General features: G+C 41.0%; 1 protein-coding gene and 1 pseudogene across 2 annotated transcripts in view; both read left to right on the top strand.

Annotated features, from left to right (window-relative positions):
- Positions 1 to 20,665, top strand: part of CMTM8 (CKLF like MARVEL transmembrane domain containing 8) — a 130,394-nt gene that overhangs the window by 4,422 nt on the left and 105,307 nt on the right. The window lies entirely within an intron of this gene.
- Positions 10,148 to 20,192, top strand: LOC126948059 (keratin, type I cytoskeletal 18-like; annotated as a pseudogene). The gene has a single exon (XR_007723326.1). The product of XR_007723326.1 is annotated as a keratin, type I cytoskeletal 18-like (transcript).

Genomic DNA, 20,665 nt, shown 5'->3' with positions numbered 1-20,665 from the left:
TGGCTGGGCTGGTCTCCAATTCCTGACCTTAAGTGATCCACCCACCTCAGCCTCCCAAAGTGCTGGGATTACAGGTGTGAGCCACCTCACCCAACCAAAATAAAATAATGGCTCTTTTAAAAGTTTATAAAAAATAAACATTTACACATTGTTGATCGGGCATGGTAGTTCACACCTGTAGTCCCAGCACTTTGGGAGGCTGAGGCCAGCAGATTGCCTAAGCCCAGGAGTTTGAGACCAGCCCAGCCAACATGGTGAAACCCCATCTCTACTGAAAATACAAAAATTAGCCCAGCATGGTGGTAGGCGTCTGTAGTCTCAGCTACTCAGGAGGCTGAGGCAGAAGGATCACTTAAGCCCAGGAGGTCGACGTTGCAGTGAGCTGGGTTTGCGCCACTGCATTCCAACCTCGGTGACATTGTGAGACCCTGTCTCAAAAAAAAAAAAAAAAAATCACATTCTTTTAAGTTAAAGGTATAGGTTGGGAGTGTATCCTTGGACACAGTTTTGGATAACTGTCTTCTCTTCTCAGCTGCAGTTCACTCAGACTGACTTTTACATTACAAATTCAGGAAGGCAGTACAGCTCACTGTGGTTGAATGCATTTGACCTGTGTTCAGTTTCTAGTTCTGCTCTTCACCATGTACAGTGTGAGCCATTCTTTCAATTGGAAAGTATCTGATAAAGTTGTCAGGACCCGAACCACACAGCTGTGCATGAAATGCTTAGCAAAATACCCTGGATTACTCTTCAGTTATCTCCTTGTCTCATTGCCTTCTCTTCAGCTTCCAGTTTTTGCTGTTTTGCTTCCAGCCTTTTCCTTTGGTATATTTTAACTCCAGCAAATGCCAGACAAAAATGAGGCAGGCACGGTGGTACACGCCTATAATCCCAGCTACTTGGGAGGCTGAAGCACCAGAATTGCTTGAACCCAGGAGGCAGAGGTTGCCCCCAGAAACCGTCAAACCTTCTAGCTCCCTGGACTTGACCTTCCACAGCTCCCTCTCCTCATGTACTTGTCTGGGGGCTGGGCTATGTTGATCAGGAGTGAATTCAAAGTTGGTCTACCATGAACTGGAAGATGCTTGAATACTCATCCCTGCTGCTATAATATCTTGGCAGAGAAGCCAATGTAACATCATGTGGAAACCAAACCGTGGTAGTTTCCTTTGTTTTAAAGTTTTATAACAAGCTAGAAGCAATCCAGTACTTGACCTGTGAATTGTAGGATGCTGTGATCTCATCACTATTACAAGTACTTGAAGAATGAAAGTGGTTTGTAAGAAGCTGAGTAAATTGTGCCCTTCCTGTTATTGATGACTTCAAAATGAATTATAGTATCCATGTAATAATGTTAAGTCACCTTTTATTTATTTACTGTCATGAGCAAACTTAGTTGGGAAGGATAAATAGGGTTTACTGAGAGTTGGAATTTTAATTATTCTATTGCCCTGTTGAATTCCTTTAAAAAATAGTGAACATGGTTTCCATTTCTTGAAAGCAATACCCGACATTTGTAGAAAAAACTTTTATTTATTAATTTTATCAGCCTCCTGAGTAGCTGGGATTATACGTGTGCACGCCACCACGCCCGGCCAATTTTTGTATTTTTCGTAGAGACAGCGTTTCACCAAGTTAGCCAGGCTGGCCTCGAACTCCTGGCCTCAAGTGATCCACCCACCTTGGCCTCACAATTGTTCCAGAATTTAAGTTATGTATCATCTGTAATTTTTTTTAAAGCGTAGTCTCTTGTAAACTACTCTGTTTCCTGCTGTGACCATCTGTGCTGGATACCTTCCATTTGTCCTTCAGATTCCCTCTCCACCGTGCTCCTGTATGGACTTCTTAAGGGCCTCCCTGCCCTCTGATGTCCCACTGGCTGTATCTACTGGTATCATCAACATGAGGCTCTCGGGTGAGAGGAGAGCAGGTTCTGGACCTTCATTTCCCAGGGTTCCTCCCTGCTGGGTCTCTGCTGGTTGTCTGTGTCCCTGCACAGAAGACAGGCTACCTGGCAGCTCTCTGCACACTGCTCTTTTCCCTGACTTCGATAACTATTCGCTCACCCCCGCTTCTAATTGTCAAGTACTGCCCTATAGCCTGCGGTTTTCCTGCACCCTGCTGTATAAACAACATCCTTATTAAACCCTACTCAGATTACCCAATCTGAATGTGCCTGCTTTCCTGCTGAGACCTGATATATTAGCTGTTTTCATCAGTGATTAATTTCTCATGACATTCATAATGGCCACATAGTATTCCGCAAATATTCAGGCTCCTACTGTTCAACGTATGTTTATTTCCTCCTTTTAAACATCTTTGAAGCTAAATCTTTCTGGATGTTCTTTAGTGTTTTCTGAGGATGATTACTTAGAATTGATAAGAGGGTATATGAATCTTCTTTAAAGATAAGTTTATTGGCCGGGCAAGGTGGTTCACACCTGTAATCCCAGCACTTTGGAAGGCTGAGGCGGGAGGATCACCTGAGGTCAGGAGTTCAAGACCAGTCTGGCCAACATAACGAAACCCCATTTCTACTGAAAATAGAAAAATCAGCCAGGCGTAGTGGCGGACACCTGTAATGCCAGCCACTCTGGAGGCTGAGGCAGGAGAATCACTTGAACCTGGGAGGCAGAGGTTGCAGTGAGCTGAGATCGCACTACTGCACTCCAGCCTGCGTGACAGAGTGAGACTACATCCCAAAACAAACAAACAAAAAAGATTATTAAGGTATACAGTAAATCCACATTGTTTAGTGTAGCGTTCTGTGAGTTTTGGCATTTGTGTTTTTGAAAAATAGCTTTATTGAGATATAATTACATATAAAATTGACCTTTTTAAAGTCTGCAACTCAGGGGTTTTTAGGATATTCACAGAGTTGTATAGCTATCACCACTGTCTTAATTTAGAATTTTTTTTTTCCCCCTGAGATGGGGTCTCACTTTTTGCCCAGGCTGGAGGGTGGTGGCACAGTCTCAGCTCACTGCAACTTCCGCCTCCCAGGTTCAAGCAGTTTACCTGCATCAGTGTCCTGAGTAGCTGGGATTATAAGCCACCACACCTGGCTAATTTTTTTTTTTTCTGAATTTTTAGTAGAGATGGGGTTTCACCATGTTGGCTAGGCTGGTCTCAAACTCCTGACCTCAAGTGATCCACCCACATCGGCCTCCCAAAGTGCTGGAATTACAGATGCGCACCACCACGCCCAGCTAATTTTTGTATTTTTAGTAGAGATGGGGTTTCGCCATGTTGGCCAGACTGGTTTTGAACTCCTGGCCTCAAGTGATCCACCCATGTAGGCCTCCCAAAGTGATGGGATTATAGGTGTGCACCACCATGCCCAGCCAAATATTTTCTCTTTTAAAAATTTTAAAAAATGTCTTCCTACTGTCACTACTCTTATTAAAGAACGTTTTCACCCCTCAAAAACAACTTCATCCTTATTAGCAGTCACTCCCCATTCCTCCCTTCCCTCAACCTTTGGTGACAACCAAGTTAACTTTCTATCTTTAGGAATTTGCCCATTCTGGACATTTCACATAAGTGGAATCCTATGTGGCCCTTTTGGTCTGACTTCATTCACTTAGCATCATGTTTTTTAGGGTCATCCATGTTGTAGTATGTATCAGTACTTCATTTTTTTTTAATTGGCAGATATTTCACTGATGTATACATTATTTTGTTTACTTATCAGTTGATGGAGTTGTCATAGGTACTTCGTGTTCATGTTTTAATATCTGAATCAGGGTGCAGCTTATAATTGATGCCAAATTCGTATACTGCTAAAACAAACAGAAACCAGGCAGCTGGGATTTCAGTCTGGATTCTGTTGAATCTATAGATCAATTTGGTGAGTACTGCCATCATAACAAAATGAAGTCTTATAACCTATGAACATGGGATGTTCATATTGCCTATTATGAATAATGCTGCTGTGAACTTTCATGTACAAGCTTTTCTTTTCTTTTCTTTTCTTTTCTTTTCTTTTCTTTTCTTTTCTTTTCTTTCTCACAGTCTCACTTTGTTGCCCAGGCTGGGGTGCAGTAGCGCAGTCTCGGCTCACTGCAACCTCCATCTCTCCAGTTTAGATGATTGTCCTGCCTCAGCCTCCTGAGTAGCTGGGATTACAGATGCCTGCCAGCACGCCTGCCTAATTTTTGTATTTTTTTAGTAGAGACTGGATTTCACAGGTTGGCCAGGCTGATCTGGAACTCCTGACCTCAGGTGATCCACCTGCCTCAGCCTCCCAGAGTGCTGGGATTACAGGCAAGAGCCACCCTGCACCTGGCCCAAGTTTTCTTTTTTTTTAATTAACAGTTTTTTTTTTTTTTTTTTTTTTTTTTAGAGACAGGATCTCACTCTGTTGCCAGCCTGGAGTGCAGTGGCATCATTATAACTCATTGTAACTATAAACTCCTGGGCTTGAGCAATTCTCCCCCTCAGCCTCCAAGTAGCTAGGACTACAGGTGTGAGCCACCCTGCCTGGCTAATTGTTTAATTTTTTGTAGAGACAGGGTCTTGAACTCCTGGCCTAAAGTGATCCTCCCACCTTGGCCTTGCACAGTACTGGATTACAGTCATGACCCACTCTGGCTAGGTCATGTACAAGCTTTTATGTGTACATATGTTTTCAGTCCTCTTGAGCATTTAGCAAGGAATGGAGTTACTGGGTAATGTCATGTCTTTATGTTTAATATTGAAGTGGCTCAGTGTGGTGGCTCACGCCTGTAATCCCAGCACTTTGGGAGGTCAAGGCAGGCAGAATGCTTGAGCCCAGGAGTTAGAGACCAGCCTAGGCAACATGGTGAAACCCCATTTCTACAAAAAATACAAAAAATTAGCTGGGCATGGTGGTGTGTGCCTGTAGTCCCAGCTACTCAGGAGGCTGAAGTGGGAGGAGCACTTGAGCCAGGAAAGTTAAAGCTGCAGTGAGCTGAGATTGTGCCACTACACTCTAGCCTGGGAGACAGAGTAAGATCCTGCCTCAGGAAAAAAAAAAAAAAAAAAAAAATTAAAGCACTGCTAGACTGTTTCCAAAGGGACTGTACTGCTTTACAATCCCTGCTGCAACTTGAGGGTTCTAATTCTTCACTTTCTCGTCAAGGCTTATTTTCTTTGATTCTGGCCATCCTAGTGAATGTGAGATCGTATCTCATTGTGGATTTGGTTTGCATTTTCATAATGACTAACAATATTGAGCAATCTTCATGTGCTTAATGGTCATTTGTACATTTTCTTCAGAAAGCTTTTGTCCATTTTAAAAATGGATTAATTTGTCTTCTATTGTTGAGTTGTACAAGTTCTTTACACATTCTGGGATAAATCCCTTGTCAGATATATGATTTGAAAATATTTTTCTCCCATTCTGTCTGTTATCTTTTCACTTTTCTTGAAGATGTCCTTAGAAGTGCAAAGGTTCTTAATTTTGAAAAAGTCCAATTTTTATAGTTTTTCTTTTGTCATTTGTGCTTTTGATGTCATATCTGAGAAGACTTTGACTAATTCAAGGTCACAAAGATATTCTCTATTTTCTTCTAAAAGTTGTAGGTCTTATATTTAGGTCTACGATTCATTTTGAGTTCATTTTTGTCTATGATGTGAGGGAAGGGTTTAACCTCAATCTTTCACATATGGATATCAATTGTCCCAGCACCATTTATTAAAAGACTGTTTTACTCCCATTGAATTATCTTGACACTCTTATTGAAAATCAAATGATCATAAATATGATGGTTTGTTTCTGGATTCTCAGTTATATTTGATTGATGCACATCTCTACTCTTATGCCAGTACCATGCTGTATTGATTACTGTAACTTTGTAGTAAGTTTTGAAATTCAAAATGTGAGTCCTCCAACTTGGTTCTTTTTCCAAGTTGTTTTGGCTATTCTGGGCCCCTTGCATTTCCAAATTAATTTTAGGATCAGCTTGTCCTACAGTGCCAAAACAAACTACTGAAAACCTGGTGGCTGGGATTTCAGTCTGGATTCTGTTGAATCTATAGACCAATTTGGTGAGTACTGCCATCATAACAAAATCAAGTCTTATAATTTATGAACATGGGATATCTTTATATCTATTTAGGTCTTCTCTAATTTCTTTCAACAATATTTTGTAATTTTCAGTATACATGTCTTGCGCTTTTGTTCAATTTATTTCTAAGTATTTTATTCTTTTTGATGCTATTGCAATTGGAAGTATTTTCTTAAGTTCATGTTTGGATTGTTCAGTGCCAGATTATAGAACTCCAATTGAGTTTTTATTTCTCTTATTTTATATAAAAAATTTATACAAAAAAATTACAAGGTTTCAAACCTTGTTGCCCAGGCTGGTCTCAAACCCCTGAGCTCAAATGATCCACCTGTCTTGGCCTCCCAAATTGCTGGGATTACAGGCATCAGCCACCATGCCCAGCCTCCAAATGAGTTCTATATCCTTTCTCTTGTATTCTATAACTTTGTCAACCTAATTTACTAGTTCTAATAATTATTTTGTGGTTCGACATATGTTTTTAAGGCTTTTGGTGTTGCTGCCAAGTTATACAAAAAAGTTCATACCAGCTTGCATTCGAATGGTGTTTCAGCATATAACAAGATTTGTTTCTGCAAATACTCAAATTTTCTTTAGATATTTGCCAACTTGTTTGGGGTAGGAGATATTTGGAATAATTAAAACCAATTTGGCATGGGCACCAACTGGTCAGAGAGAACATCAGCTATAAATAATATTCAGGGGAGCCTGGACATGTGAAAAAGAGCAAATTGTTTTTATTTGCATTTCTGTGATCATTAAAGTTGAACATTTTAAATATGCTTATTAGACATCTATTTTTAATTAATTTATGTTTTTTGAGACAGGGTCTCACTCTGTTGCCCAGTCTGGAGTGCAGTGGTGTGATCATTGCTTACTGCAGCCTCAACCTCCTGGGCTCAGGTGATCCTCCCACCTCAGCCTCCCAAGTAACTGGGACTACAGGCACACGCCACCACACCCGGCTAATTTTTTTGTATTTTTGGTGGAGACAGGGTTTCACCATGTTGCCCAGATTGGTCTTGAACTCCTGGGCTCAAGCAGTCCACCTGCCTCAGCCTCCCAAAATGCTAGGATTACATGCCTAAGCCACCATGCCCAGCTACATGTTACTTTTTATTACTATTCATGCCACTTTTTTTGTCAGAAATTCTAATTTGTATGAAATATTTATGAAGATAAACTGTTATCTTCCTTTAGCCTTCTGGGCATTACTTAGCTAAACAGGGCTTCCCCAGCCCCAAGGTTACACAAATACTTGAAGAAAATATAGGATAATTTTTTTTTTTTTAATATTTACTTTTTTGGTTGGGTGTGGTGGCTCACACCTGTAATCCTAGCATTTTGGGAGGCTGAGGCAGGTGGATGGCTTGAGCTCAGGAGTTTGAGACTAGTGCGGGCAACATGATGAAACCTTGTGTCTACAAAAAACGCAAAAATTAGCTGGGCGTGGTAGCGTGTGCCTGTAGTCCCATCTACTTGGGAGGCTGAGGTGGGAGGATGGCTTGAGCCAAGGAGGTGGAGGTTGCAGTGAGCCATGATCGTGCTGCCACTGTAGCCTGGGCAACAGAGCCAGACCCTATCTCAGAAAAAATACAATAAAAATATTTACCATCTTAAATTTTAAGAAGATCTTCTTGTGTGTATAATGTAAGAATTTTACTTTTTTGCCCAAGTGGATATCCAATTGCATCACTATTAATCATATTTTATTTCCTTATATGCAGAACTATTTCTTAACCCTATTTTGTTCTATTCCTGTGTGAATTCCCAGGCCCTTTTAATTATTATAGTGTTATATATTTTAATATTCAATAGGGTAAGCCATACAAGATTTTCTGTTTCTTTGCTGTTGCTGTATACTTATACTAACATTTAAGGTGATTTTTAGAATCAGTGTTTCTTCAATTCCATTTCAACTTGGATTGTGATTTCATTATATTTATAAACTAATTTGAGGAGTTGACTTTCTATTATCGAGTCTTACCATCTAGGAATGTTGTATCTCTTCATTTATTCAGGTTATTTTATGTTCTTAAAGTGCTCAGTTTTTTCCAGATTAATCTTAGGCATTTCTTACTCAGTTTTAAGTATTTTCAATTTTTGATAAATGAGATTTGTCAAAAATGAATTGGATTTCACTCATTTCTGATCATTTGTGATTTATAAGAAAGCTGTTAATTTTTAAATTTTTGTCTTGTGTGTAGCTATCTAGAGTTATTCTCATACTTTTTGAATATAGGTAGTTTTCATTTTCTTTTTATACCTTTTTCCATTATTGCATAGACTAAGATTGCCAGTATAATGTCAAATAATTGGGATGATGTAGATATCCTTGCCTTGCTCATAACTTTAATTGGATATTTCCAGTATTATAATGATAGAACTGTTTTAACTGTAGGGTCTGTTATTCTTTATTGAGTTAAGGAAGGGAAGTTTAACTGTGTCCCCTTTTTAATTAGGAATGATTTGAGCAGTAGGAATGGGAATGGAGCTAGGAGATAGGATTGTTTTGGTGGGGAAGTGCCTTTTATTGAGGTGATCATTTGAGTTTTGTTTATTTCAGTTGGCTAATGTAGTGAACTGTATTAGGAAACCTAATGTTGAATTATTCTTGTACTCTTGGGATATCCTCTACTTAGTTATATGATTTTAATAAACTATTGAATTTAAATGTTTTTTACTCTTGGATTTGATTTATTAATATCATATCTAGGGATATTGTGGCTATGTGCATATGTAAAATCAGCCTTAGTTTCCTTTGATGTGTTGCATTTTGTCTGATTCTAATCCTGTCAGACCAGCTTTTTTTATAGCATTTATTTATTTTCTTGCCCCTTTATCTTTTTTTTTTTTTTTTTTTTTTTTTGAGACAGAGTCTCACTCTGTCGCCCAGGCTGGAGTGCAGTTGGCGCAATGTTGGCCCACTGCAACCTTTGCCTCTAAGATTCAAGTGATTCTCCTGCCTCAGCCTCCCTAGTAGTTAGGATTACAGTTGCCTGCCATCACACCCAGCTAACTATTTTTGTATTTTTATTTTAGTAGAGATAGGGTTTCACCATGTTAGCCAGGCTGGTCTGAAACTCCTGACCTCAGGTGATCCATCTGCCTCAGCCTCCCAAAGTGCTGGGATTACAGGCGTGAGCCACTGTGCCCAGCCTCTTTATCTTTTTAAACTAATCATGGTAATTTATTTTCACCATGCATTTCTCCAATTTCTTTTTTAAGAGACCAGTTCTTGCTGTGTTGCCCAAGCTGGAGTGCAGTGGCTGTTCACAGGTGAAATCATAGTATACTTCAGCCTTGAACTAATGACCTCAGACAATCCTCCCACCTCAGTCTCCCAAGTAGCTGGGACTGCAGGTGAGCACTAATGTGTCCAGCTTGTCCCTTTATGTTTTTATTTTTTATTTTTTGTGGGGGAGGATGGAGTTTCACTCTTGTTGCCCAGGCTGGAGTGCAGTGGCACGATCTCAGCTCACTGCAACCTCTGCCTGCCAGGTTCGAGTTATTCTTCTGCCTCAGCCTCCCAAGTAGCTGGGATTACAGGTGCACACTCCATCACGCCCAGCTAATTTTTGTATTTTTCGTAGAAACAGAGTTTTACCATGTTGGCCAGGCTGGTCTCGAACTCCTGACCTCAGGTGATCCACTTGCCTCGGTCTCCCAAAGTGTTGGAATTACAGGCGTGAGACACTGCAACTGGCCTTGTCCCTTTATTTTTTAATTGAGTGGGATTTGTATAACATAAAATTAACCAGTTTAAAATGAACAATTGAGTGGCATTTACTACATTTACAATGTTGTACAATTGCCACTTCTAATTCCAAAACACTTCATGTCCTCCAAAGGAGACACCCCTTTTATTTTTTACCTTTCCTTGTCATCTTGTTATAAGTACATCTTCTATATGTATCATATAGTTAGATTTTATTTCTATACCCAGTCTGAGAACTTGTCTTCCAATATAGGAATTTAACACATTTATATTTATTGTGATTATTTAGAATTCTTAGTTTTCCTTATTTTTTCCTCTAGTGATTTAAAGTTATAAATTCTATTTGTTTGGAGTTACTTTAAATTTTTTACCCAAATTTTAAGCTAATAGTTTTCTAAATATCCAGATAATTAATCAAGATATATAATTATATGATTCCATTCAAAGGACAACACTTTCCTCCTTACATATTCCTGGCCATGTACTTTATGTCAGCCAACTTTCTCTGGATTTAAAAAAAAAAAAATGACAGCTTTATTGAGATATAATTTACATACTGTAAAGTTCACCCATTTAAAGTATACAACTAAGTGGCTTTTAGAATATTCACAGCATTGTACAATCATCACTACAACTACTTTTAGAACATTTTCATTACCCTAAAAAGAAACCCCATACCCACTAACATATATTCTCCATCTCTTCCCAAATCCTCCCTCCACCAGCCCTAGTCAGCTACTAATCTACTGTCTGTCTCCATAAATTTGCCTATTTTGGACATTTCCTATAAAGGGAGTCCTATAATATATGGTCTTCTTTGACTTCTTTTTGTGGCTTCTTTCACTTAGCATAGTATTTTCAAGATTTATCCATGTTGTGGCATGTATCAGTATTTCATTTCTTTTTTTTAACCAACTAATAGTCCATTGTGTAGAAATACCACATTTTATTCATCTGTTTATGGACGTTTGGTTGTTTCTGCCTTTTAACTATTATTAATAATGCTGTTAAGAATATTTATGTAGAGGGTTTTGTGTGGATATATATTTTTATTTCTCTTGAATATATTTCATGCAGTTAAGAGTGGAATTGCTATCATCATATAGTGACTCTCCATTTAACTCTTTGAAGAACTGCCAGACTATTTTTCAAAGGGCGTGTGCCATTTTACAATCCCTGTACTACTTTTTAAAAAATGATTTCTTAGGAATCATTGCTTGGCAGTCATCTTAAGATTTCCACCCGTATTACTGAACAACTATTTAGACTTAACCACAAGTTTAAATTTGTTCACGATATTACTTTTCATGTTATTTTTTGTGTCACTTACTTTCTTGATTTTTCATTTTGCTGGAGATACCTTTTTGTGTAATTCTTTTAGAAAGGGTTTGAAAGTGGTAAACTTTTTGAATCATTGCACATCCATAACATCTTCTTTTACCTTCATACTTGACTAATAATTTGGTTAGTATAAAACTGTAGATCTCAAAATTTCATTAATTTTTACTCAGTTCTTTTTTTGGAGGGGTGAGGACAGGATCTAACCCTGCCACCCAGGATGGAGTGCAGTGGCATGATCTTGGCTCACTGCAGCCTCAACATCCCCAGGCTCAGGTTATCCTCCCACTTCAGCCTCCCGAGTAGCTAGGACCACAGGCACTTGCCACCATGGCCAGCTATTTTTTTTGTAGAGACAGGATCTCGCCACATTGCCCAGTCTAGTCTCAAACTCCTGGGCTCTAGTGATACACTTGTGTTGGCCTCCCAAAGTGCTGGGATTACAGGTATGAGCCAGCATGCCCAGCCAAGACAATTTTTAAAAATTAATTCTTTAAGGATATTGTTCCATTGTCTTCTAACATCCAGTGGTTTTTGTTTTTTGATTTTTTTTGTTGTTGTTAGACAGGGTGTCACTCTGTCACCTAGGCTGGAATGCTATGGCTCAAACATGGCTCACTGCAGCCTCAGCCTCCTGTGTAGGTGGGACCACAGGTGTGCACCACCATGCCTGGATTTTTTTTTTTTTTTTTTTTTTTTGTAGAGATAGGAGTCTCACTTTGTTGCGCGGGCAGGTCTCCAATTCCTAGGCTCAAGCAATCCTTCTGCCTCAGCTTCCCAGAGTGCTGGGATTACAGGTGTGAGTCATTGTACCTGGCTGCATTCAGTGTTGTTAATAAGAGACTTGATGGTCTGGTAGTATCTAAACAGGCCTGTTAGTCTCAGTATCTACCAGGCCTTGACCATTCATGAATGTACATTCCCACAGACTTTGTTGCAGCAGAGTCTTGCGTGAATGATGTCTTGTACTACTACCCATGCAAATGTACACGGGTGGTGTAGCAATGAATTGTAGGTGAAATGGCGGTGTTATATACAGGAGAAATGGCTTATGAAAGGCAGTTTTGTAACCATGTAAGATAATTACAGGGAAGTTTCTTCAGGTTGATGTGGTTTGGAATAAAAGATTGTTAAGGCCTTCCTTGGAGTTTCCCAAGTCCTGGTGGGATCTCTCCCTGCCCTCACTCTAATCTGAGAGGACTCAGGGTGACAAGGCCCTTCTCTCAGGACAGCTCTAGCCTGATAATTCCTGGTGTTACCTGCTGAGAATATGTTCCTTGCATCTATTGTGGTAAATTGTAACTTCTATAATGTTTGTCAGAGGGCTAGCTTTCGCTGGGCTTCAAATCCACTCCTCTGTGGGAATCAGGTTCTCTTTTCCTTTTAAGTAACTAAATGGTCTTTTTCCCTCCCTAGAAGCTTTTGAAATTGTTTCCATAACTTTAGGGATCTATGGCGATATCTCCCTAGATACTACTATATGTCTGGAAGAGGCACGATCTCGGATCACTGCAACCTCTGCTTCCTGGGTTTAAGCAATTCTATGTCCCAGTAGCTGGGATTACAGGCGCAGCCACTATGCCTGGCTAATTTGTGTGTTTTTAGTAGAGATGGGTTTTTGCCATGTTGACCCAGCTGGTCTCAAACTCGTGACCTCAAGTGATCCACCCACCTCAGCCTCCCAAAGTGCTGGGATTACAGGCGTGAGCCACCATACCTGGCCTGGAAAGGCATTCTTTATTTGTCCTCCTCGTCACTTTTTGGGCTCTTTATAAGTACTATACAAATCTAGCTTCAGCATAGGGAAATTTCTCTTATTTTCTGCATTGGTTCTTTGTTTTCTCCTTTAAAGGAATCTTAATTCAATCCAGGAGTTCCAGGACAGATTAAACTATCTTCAATATCTCCTAATTTTTCTTTCATGTTTGTCTTTGTACTTTGCAAAGAATGTAATTTTCTAGAAAAATTACACTTTAAGCCCAAATTCAGATTTCCAGTTAAGTATGCTCTGCCTTTCAACCCATCTATTGCTTTATTATGGCTTTGATAGTTTTGATTCCCAACAATTAGTCATTCTAAAATGTTTGCTTTTAGTCTGATCTCTTTTTTATTGAATCACTGTAAGGATCTTGAGTGTACTTTCTTTGTTACTGAGAGACCACTTCTGCTTTTTGAATCTGTTGCTTCTCCTGTGCTGTTTTCTTCAGTCATTTGGTGATTAATGGTTGTCCATGTTTGTAATCATAGATGAAATGACTGGAGCCTGTTTGCTCACCTTAAGTGAGAATCCCCGTACCCCGGCAGGGAAGACGGGTTTTTATCATGTGATCTGCATCTGGTGGTTTTTCAAAGGAAAGGAAATATTGACAGGCCTGGGAGGGGGAAACTAGGGGTAGTGGAGCTGCATAGGCTTTCTTATGATGTGTGCAAATAGCTTGTTGAAGCATCTGGAAATCTCAAATCTTTATCCTGGGGGCTATTTCCAGAAGTAGCTGCTGCAGGGAGGGGGAAGATAATTCACTCAGTAGTTTCTAAGTCTTTAAATGTACTCCCTAGCAGATTACCCTTGACTCATTCCTTCTCCGATTTTGGTTATTGCTTCGAATCCTTGGCTTATCTGAGAGTGTTTGGAGGCTTGCTTTTTTTTTAGTAGGTCCTCTATTTTTTGCTCCAGAGCTGCAGACAAGAAACTCCCTTGATTATCATTGGTTTGTTCTGAAGTGCCTTCCAGGAAGTTCTCTCTGCTCCAGACTGCTGTTGCTGCTTTTTCTAGCTTTTCAGCACTACTACGTATTTTTTTAATTTGGGGGTGGGAGATGTTTCAGTGGAATTTGGGAAGGATAAAGAGGTCAACATACAGGTCTAGCTACAAAGAAGTTCAGTAGTTTTGTTATTCACTTATAGATATTTTTAGCGTCTATTAGGAATATTGACCCTCTTTGTTGTGAATATTTTTTCTAGCTTATCTCTTAGTTTTATTTACGGGTTTTTTTTTTTTTTTTTTTTTTTTTTTTTTGAGATAGTCTTGTTCTCTCACCCAGGCTGAAGTGCAGTGGCACAATCACAGCTCACTGCAGCCTCGACCTCCCAGGCTCAAGTGAGCCTCTCACTTTAGCCTCCTGAGTAGCTAGGACTACAGTTACATGCCACCATACCTGGCTTATTTTTTTGTTTGCTGCGCGGTTCTCAAACTCCTGGGCTCAAGCAATCCTCCCGCTTTGGCCTCCCAAAGTGCCATAGTGATTTTATTTACAAAATCTAAAGTTTATCTTCAGATCTCTCAGTCTTACTGTCTTCCCCATGTTGGACATCATCCTTAGAAAGTACTGTCTCACTAACATGTCAGCAAAGCCTGAGTTCTGTCTCCTCGCTTCCCCTCACCCCCGTCCCCGGACAGCATGAGCTTCACCACTTGTTCCACCTTCTCCACCAACTGCTGGTCCCTGGGCTCTGTCCAGGCGCCCAGCTATGGCATCCGGCCAGTCAGCAGCACAGCCAGCATCTCTGCAGATGCCGGGGGGCTCTGGTTCCCAAATCGCTGTGTCCCGCTCCACCGGCTTCCAGGGTGGCATGGGGTCCGGAGACCTGGCCGCGGGGACAGCCAGGGGTCTGGCAGGAATGGGAGGCATCCAGAACGAGAAGGAGACCGTGCAAAGCCTGAACGACCTCCTGACCTCCTACCTGGACAGAGTGAGGAGCCTAGAGACCATGAACCGGAGGCTGGAGAGCAAAATCCAGGAGCACCTGGAGAAGAAGGCACCCCAAGTCAGAGACTGGAGCCATGACTTCAAGACCATCGAAGACCTGAGAGCTCAGATCTTCTCAAATGCTGTGGACAATGCCCACATTGTTCTGCAGATTGACAGTGCCCGTCTTGCTGCTGATGACTTTAGAGTCAAGTATGAGACAGAGCTGGCCATGCGCCAGTCTGTGGAGAATGACATTCATGGGCTCTGCAAGGTCATTGATGACACCAATGTCACTCGGCTGCAGCTGGAGACAGAGATCGAGGCCTCTCAAGGAGGAGCTGCTCTTCCTGAAGAAGAACCACAAAGAGGAAGTAAAAGGCCTACAAGCTCAGATTGTCAGCTCTGGGTTGATCGTGGAGGTGGATGCCCCCAAATCTCAGGACCTTGCCAAGATCATGGAAGACACCTGGGCCCAATATGACGAGCTGGCTCAGAAGAGCTGAGAGGAGCTGGACAAGTACTGGTCTCAGCAGACTGAGGAGAGCACCGCAGTGGTCACCACACAGTCCGCTGAGGTTGGAGCTGCTAAGATGCCGCTCACGGAGCTGAGAGGTACAGTCTAGTCCTTGGAGATTGACCTGGACTTCATGAGAAATCTGAAGGCCAGCTTGGAGAACAGCCTGAGGGAGGTGGAGGCCCACTACACGCTGCAGATGGAGCAGCTCAACGGGATCCTGCTGCACCTGGAGTCCGAGCTGGCACCGACCCGGGCAGAGGGACAGCACCAGGCCCAGGAGTACCAGGCTGTGCTGAACATGAAGGTCTACTGGAGGCTGAGATTACCACCTACCACTGCCTGCTGGAAGACGGCGAGGACTTCAGTCTTGGTGATGCCCTTTACAGCAGCAACTCCATGCAAACCATCCAAAAGACCACCACCCGCCGGATAGTGGATGGCAAAGTGGTATCTGACCAATGACACCAAAGTTCTGAGACATTAAGCCAGCAGAAGCAGGGTGCCCTTTGGGGAGCAGGAGGCCAATAAAAAGTTCAGAGGTCATTGGAAAAAAAAAGAAAGTACTATCTCACTAACAAAGCTAAATATAATGGACTATACATTAATATTTTACCTATATTTTTCTTGTGCTTTAAAATATTTAACTTTAATATTGAACTGCATTTCAGCAGAAATATAAAGTTGGGCTCTAATTTTGTTTTCAAATGTCTACTCAGTTGTCCCAACATTTCATATTGGTAAATTCATTGTATATTCCCTTACCTGGATTGCTTTCTGTTTTTCATTTACTACTTGTACCTGCTTGGGTTCAACTGTACACTTTCTAGTCTGTTCTATTCTTTGTTTCCATGTTAGTTCTAGATTACATGTTAATATCTGATAGGATAATCTATCCCAGCTGTGATTATTTTTAAATTTTTTTCCCCCAATTTTCACATGTTTATATGTTTCTTCTTCAAGTTGACCTTTATAACTTTTTTCACAGTCACTGCTGGTGCCTCCTTTCCTTTGTCAGATTATATTGGATTTTTATATGACACATAGATTAATTTTGGGAAAATCATTTTATACTACTCTAGTTCCTAAGAGGGAAACTTTTCAGCTATTTCTTTGTCTCAGGTTATGTCTTAGTATTGATTCTTAAGTTCTTCAAGGTCTTTCCAGTCTAAAATGCTATGAAGGTTGGATACAGTGGCTCACGCCTATAACCCCAGCCCTTTGAGAGGCCAAAGCCGGAGGATTGCTTGAGGCCAGGAGTTTGAGACCACCCTGAGCAACATAGTGAGACCATGTCTCTACAACAAATTTAAAAATGAGCCAGGTGTGGTGGTGCATGGCTGTAGTACCAGATACTTGGGGGGCTGAAGCAGGAGGATTGCCTGGGCAACAGAGTGAGACTGTGTCTGTCTCTTAAAAAAAAGAAAAAAGAATAAAAACTTAAGAAAACAAAATGCTATGAGTTTTACAGTGCAAATTAATAATGCATATCTTGTTTATTGTCATAAAAATGTGTTGAATATTTACTGTGTGCCAGACTATGTGTCTAGCCCTTAGAATATAGTGGTAAATAGCACTTTTCTATGTTTGTTGAAACAAATGATCAATTACAGGATTTAAGACATGTAAAGAAAAATATGCTTAAAAAGATATTAAATTATAGTAGGAAAAACTCAAGTTTTCAAATTTGAGGTGAAATTCAAGAGACATTTATTCCTTGTAGGTGTTTGGTCCTTTATTCACCCCATAGAGAGAGTTAAATCTAAAATTTGGCGGGAAAATACCATTTGTTTGTTTTTGATAAGATTGAGTAGCACTGTTTCTAGGAAGGTGCCTATACATTTAGAGAAACACTCTACCATTTAAAGGGTTTTCACGTTCATTATCTCACTTGATAATAAACCAGTCCCAGGTTGTGGGGAATCCCTTCTTTCTTTCATTTCCATTTCTAGTTGAGCCCTGATTTGAGGAAACAGTTCTTAAATAACACATGAATGAGTCAACCACACCCTTGTGGAGTTCGGCGTGAAACAAATGCCATCTGATTTGCTTGTCCATCCTCTGTACACACCCATGAGATTCATGGTACCAGCCTAGTAATATGCCCCTTTCATGGGAAAGTAGAATATTCATTGTCTTAGAGTTCAACTGAAGATGTCAGTCTACTGTAGCTGGTTGAAGCTGCAAGGGATTTATTATGCATCATTAGTTGGCTTCCAAAATTTTTGGTAGGGTTGGAGGAGCAGGCTCTAGGCTGAGCTTCCAGGAGCACCTACTGGAATCATACCGCGGAACTGGCCTGCCATCAGAAGGAAGGCGAGGAAGCAGGATCTACTCTCATGTCTGCTGGGTCCTGGATGTCTGTTGTCCCCATTGTGGGTCATGATACCAAATGGCTGCCCCCTGACTTGCCTCTCAACACTATGAAGCAAGGAATGGGACGCTGGGATTTCAGTTTTCTGTGGACTGACGCAGAAAAACAAGCACCTCCATGGCTATATCTGCCAGCAGGAACATAGTGGCATCCAAAGCATGTCCTTTGGGCCATGGTGGTGTCTTTTTCCTTCTAAGTCTAGGTTGGGTGTGCCTGCCGAAGCTACATCATTGTGTGGAACCCGAGCTGTGGTCCAGCTTTCCAGCCTCTAGTGAGCAGTAAGGCACACTGCAAGGGGAATGTGGCAGAGGTGAGTGGATCCACATGGAGTATTTACTACATCCACTTCATTGGATTCTACCTGGGTCACTGTGTTGGAGGTGGAAGGCCACCTGTGATTTGTGTTGCTTCTAAAACATCCTAAGGACTTGCCCTATTTCAGTTAAGACACACATTTGATTCCTAGCTATGTAACCTTTACAACTGACCTGATACTTCATGACCTTCCATCTGTAATAATGAGAAAGATAATGACGATGTCACATGTTAGTAGAAGATAAAGTGAGCAAAAATACATCGAAGCTCTGTCTCAGAGGTAAATATTAGCTTATTTCTTGGGTTACTATAGGCTTATTTCTTCCCTTTTTTTTATCAGCCGGTCTAGATATTGTAGATTAATTCTGCTTGGACCAGGCTGTGTTTGGAATGAGTGGTCATATCAGCTTCTAGTGAGTTTTCACACACTCAGCAGTGAGCGGGAACATAGAATTTAGCCTCTCTGGTATATACTAGGGTTAGAATTAGGATCATACCTGTAACTAAAGAAAGCTTAAAAGCTATATTAAAAACCACAGAGACCTGCTTATTTGAACTTTGAACACAACGAGTTCATTTAGACCACGTAAATGATTAGTAGAATGATCTAGACACCGTCATGAGTGATGCCAGCTTTGTAGGTAGAGTGGGAAGATTCCACTGATTTGTGTTCCTATAGACTTTCTTCAAAGAAGTCCTAAAAAACCATGGGGTAGTCAATTTTCCAGAGGTCTGAGTTTAATGACCTGTGTTGGAAAACATGCAAAGCTCTGATCTCATGCCTTATCTTGCCTTGCCCTTTCCTTCATCTATTCAAAATCTAATTATAACAGGTACCGCTTTCTGTGGGGAAAATGGGGATCTTTATTGTGTATTTTAACCTGCCTTGTTTCCAGAAAGGGTTTCAGGTAGGACAGAAATCTTTAAATTTAGGTTTTAAAGGATGCAACAAGTAATCTACATCAATCAAAAACTGAAAAGCATCAAAGATCACTTTGTTTGAAGCACTAAACACTGAGCAGGCTTGAAGGGATATTCTCAGATAAATCACCTTTAGAGACAAAAGGCAGTTATGTTGCCTGACACTGTTCACAGCAGTCTCAGGGTAAACAATATTGAGAGCTTGTCAGCTAATCTCCCTGCAACTTTAGTTTCAGAGGGGAGAAATGTCTGTGTTCTTCGAAGCTCTGACCTTCTTTTGGTCTCAGGGAATTTCCTCAGGCAGAGAGATGTCTAAAGAGATCTATAACAGGTTTTTTAATATTCTACTAGCTTATGCTTTGGAAATTATGTCTAAGATTCCTTTTAATTGTGACATGAATATTGAGCAGTTTTCCTTTTTATTCACATTTCAGATCATGAACTAATGTTCATACCTCCCTGGGAAGCTAATGTGAGATTTTTAAACTTCCCTTTATGTGATTAGGTTGCTTTTGTGAAAGGTAGAAGACCAAACTCAGTTAACTAGGTCACTGGTTACTAGCAGGCTGGTTTAGCGGCTAGCCTGTGGAACAAGAGCTCAGGTGGGAGCTGACGCTTATGTTTCCAGTCTCCCAGGGTACGAGAAAGGTCAGTCCACAAGAGTTAGGTTGCAGATTTACATAACTGATGTCTTCTGCGTGCCCCCAGAACTGAGATTCCTTCTTTGTTTCACTAAAACTTTTTGTGTGAAATATCATACAGTACTAAAACCCATATACAATTTGTTTTCTTTAAGAGATGGGGCCTTGCTCTGTTGCCCAGGCTGGAGTGCAGTGGCATGATCATAGTTCACTCTAAACTTGAACTCTTGGACTCAAGCAATCCTCCTGTCTCAGCCTCCTGAGTAGCTAGGATTACAGGCTTGCACTACCATGCCTAGCTAATTTTTTTTTTTTTTTTTTTTTTGAGACAGGGGTCTCACTGTGTTACCCAGTCTGGTCTCAAACTCCTATACTCAAGTAATCTTCCTGCCTCGGCCTCTCAAAGTGTTGGGATTACAGGCATGAGCCGCCGTACCAAGCTACCTGGCTAATTAAAAAAATATTTTTGTGTGTGGGGATAGGGTCTCACTATGTTGTCCAGGCTGGTCTCGGACTCCGGGCCTCAAGCAATCTTCGTGCCTTGGCCTCCCAAAGCTCTGAGATTATAGATGTAAGCCACTGGGCCTGGCCTAGACTTTAAATCATGATCAAACAAGTAACCATACGCAGCCACTGAGGTTAAGAAATAGAACATTACGGGCCGGGCGCGGTGGCTCAAGCCTGTAATCCCAGCACTTTGGGAGGCCGAGACGGGCGGATCACGAGGTCAGGAGATCGAGACCATCCTGGCTAACACGGTGAAACCCCATCTCTACTAAAAAATACAAAAAACTAGCCGGGCGAAGTGGCGGGTGCCTGTGGTCCCAGCTACTCGGGAGGCTGAGGCAGGAGAATGGCGTAAACCCGGGAGGTGGAGCTTGCAGTGAGCTGAGATCCGGCCACTGCACTCCAGCCTGGGCGACAGAGCCAGACTCAGTCTCAAAAAAAAAAAAAAAGAAATAGAACATTACGATATTTTAGAGACCCCTTGTAGCCCCTGCCCTCTTCTGCAGAGGTAACCACTATCCTGTTTTGTTTTGTTTTGTTTTTTTAAGCGTGTATGCATTCTGTATCCTTTTTTTAATTTATTTTTTATTTTATTTTATTTTTTTGAGACAGTTTCACT

The sequence above is a fragment of the Macaca thibetana genome, chromosome 2 (assembly GCF_024542745.1).
Source record: "Macaca thibetana thibetana isolate TM-01 chromosome 2, ASM2454274v1, whole genome shotgun sequence".
Lineage (NCBI taxonomy): Eukaryota > Metazoa > Chordata > Mammalia > Primates > Cercopithecidae > Macaca > Macaca thibetana.
Note: the sequence above shows the minus strand (reverse complement) of the source record. Positions and strands in the feature narration are given on the sequence as shown.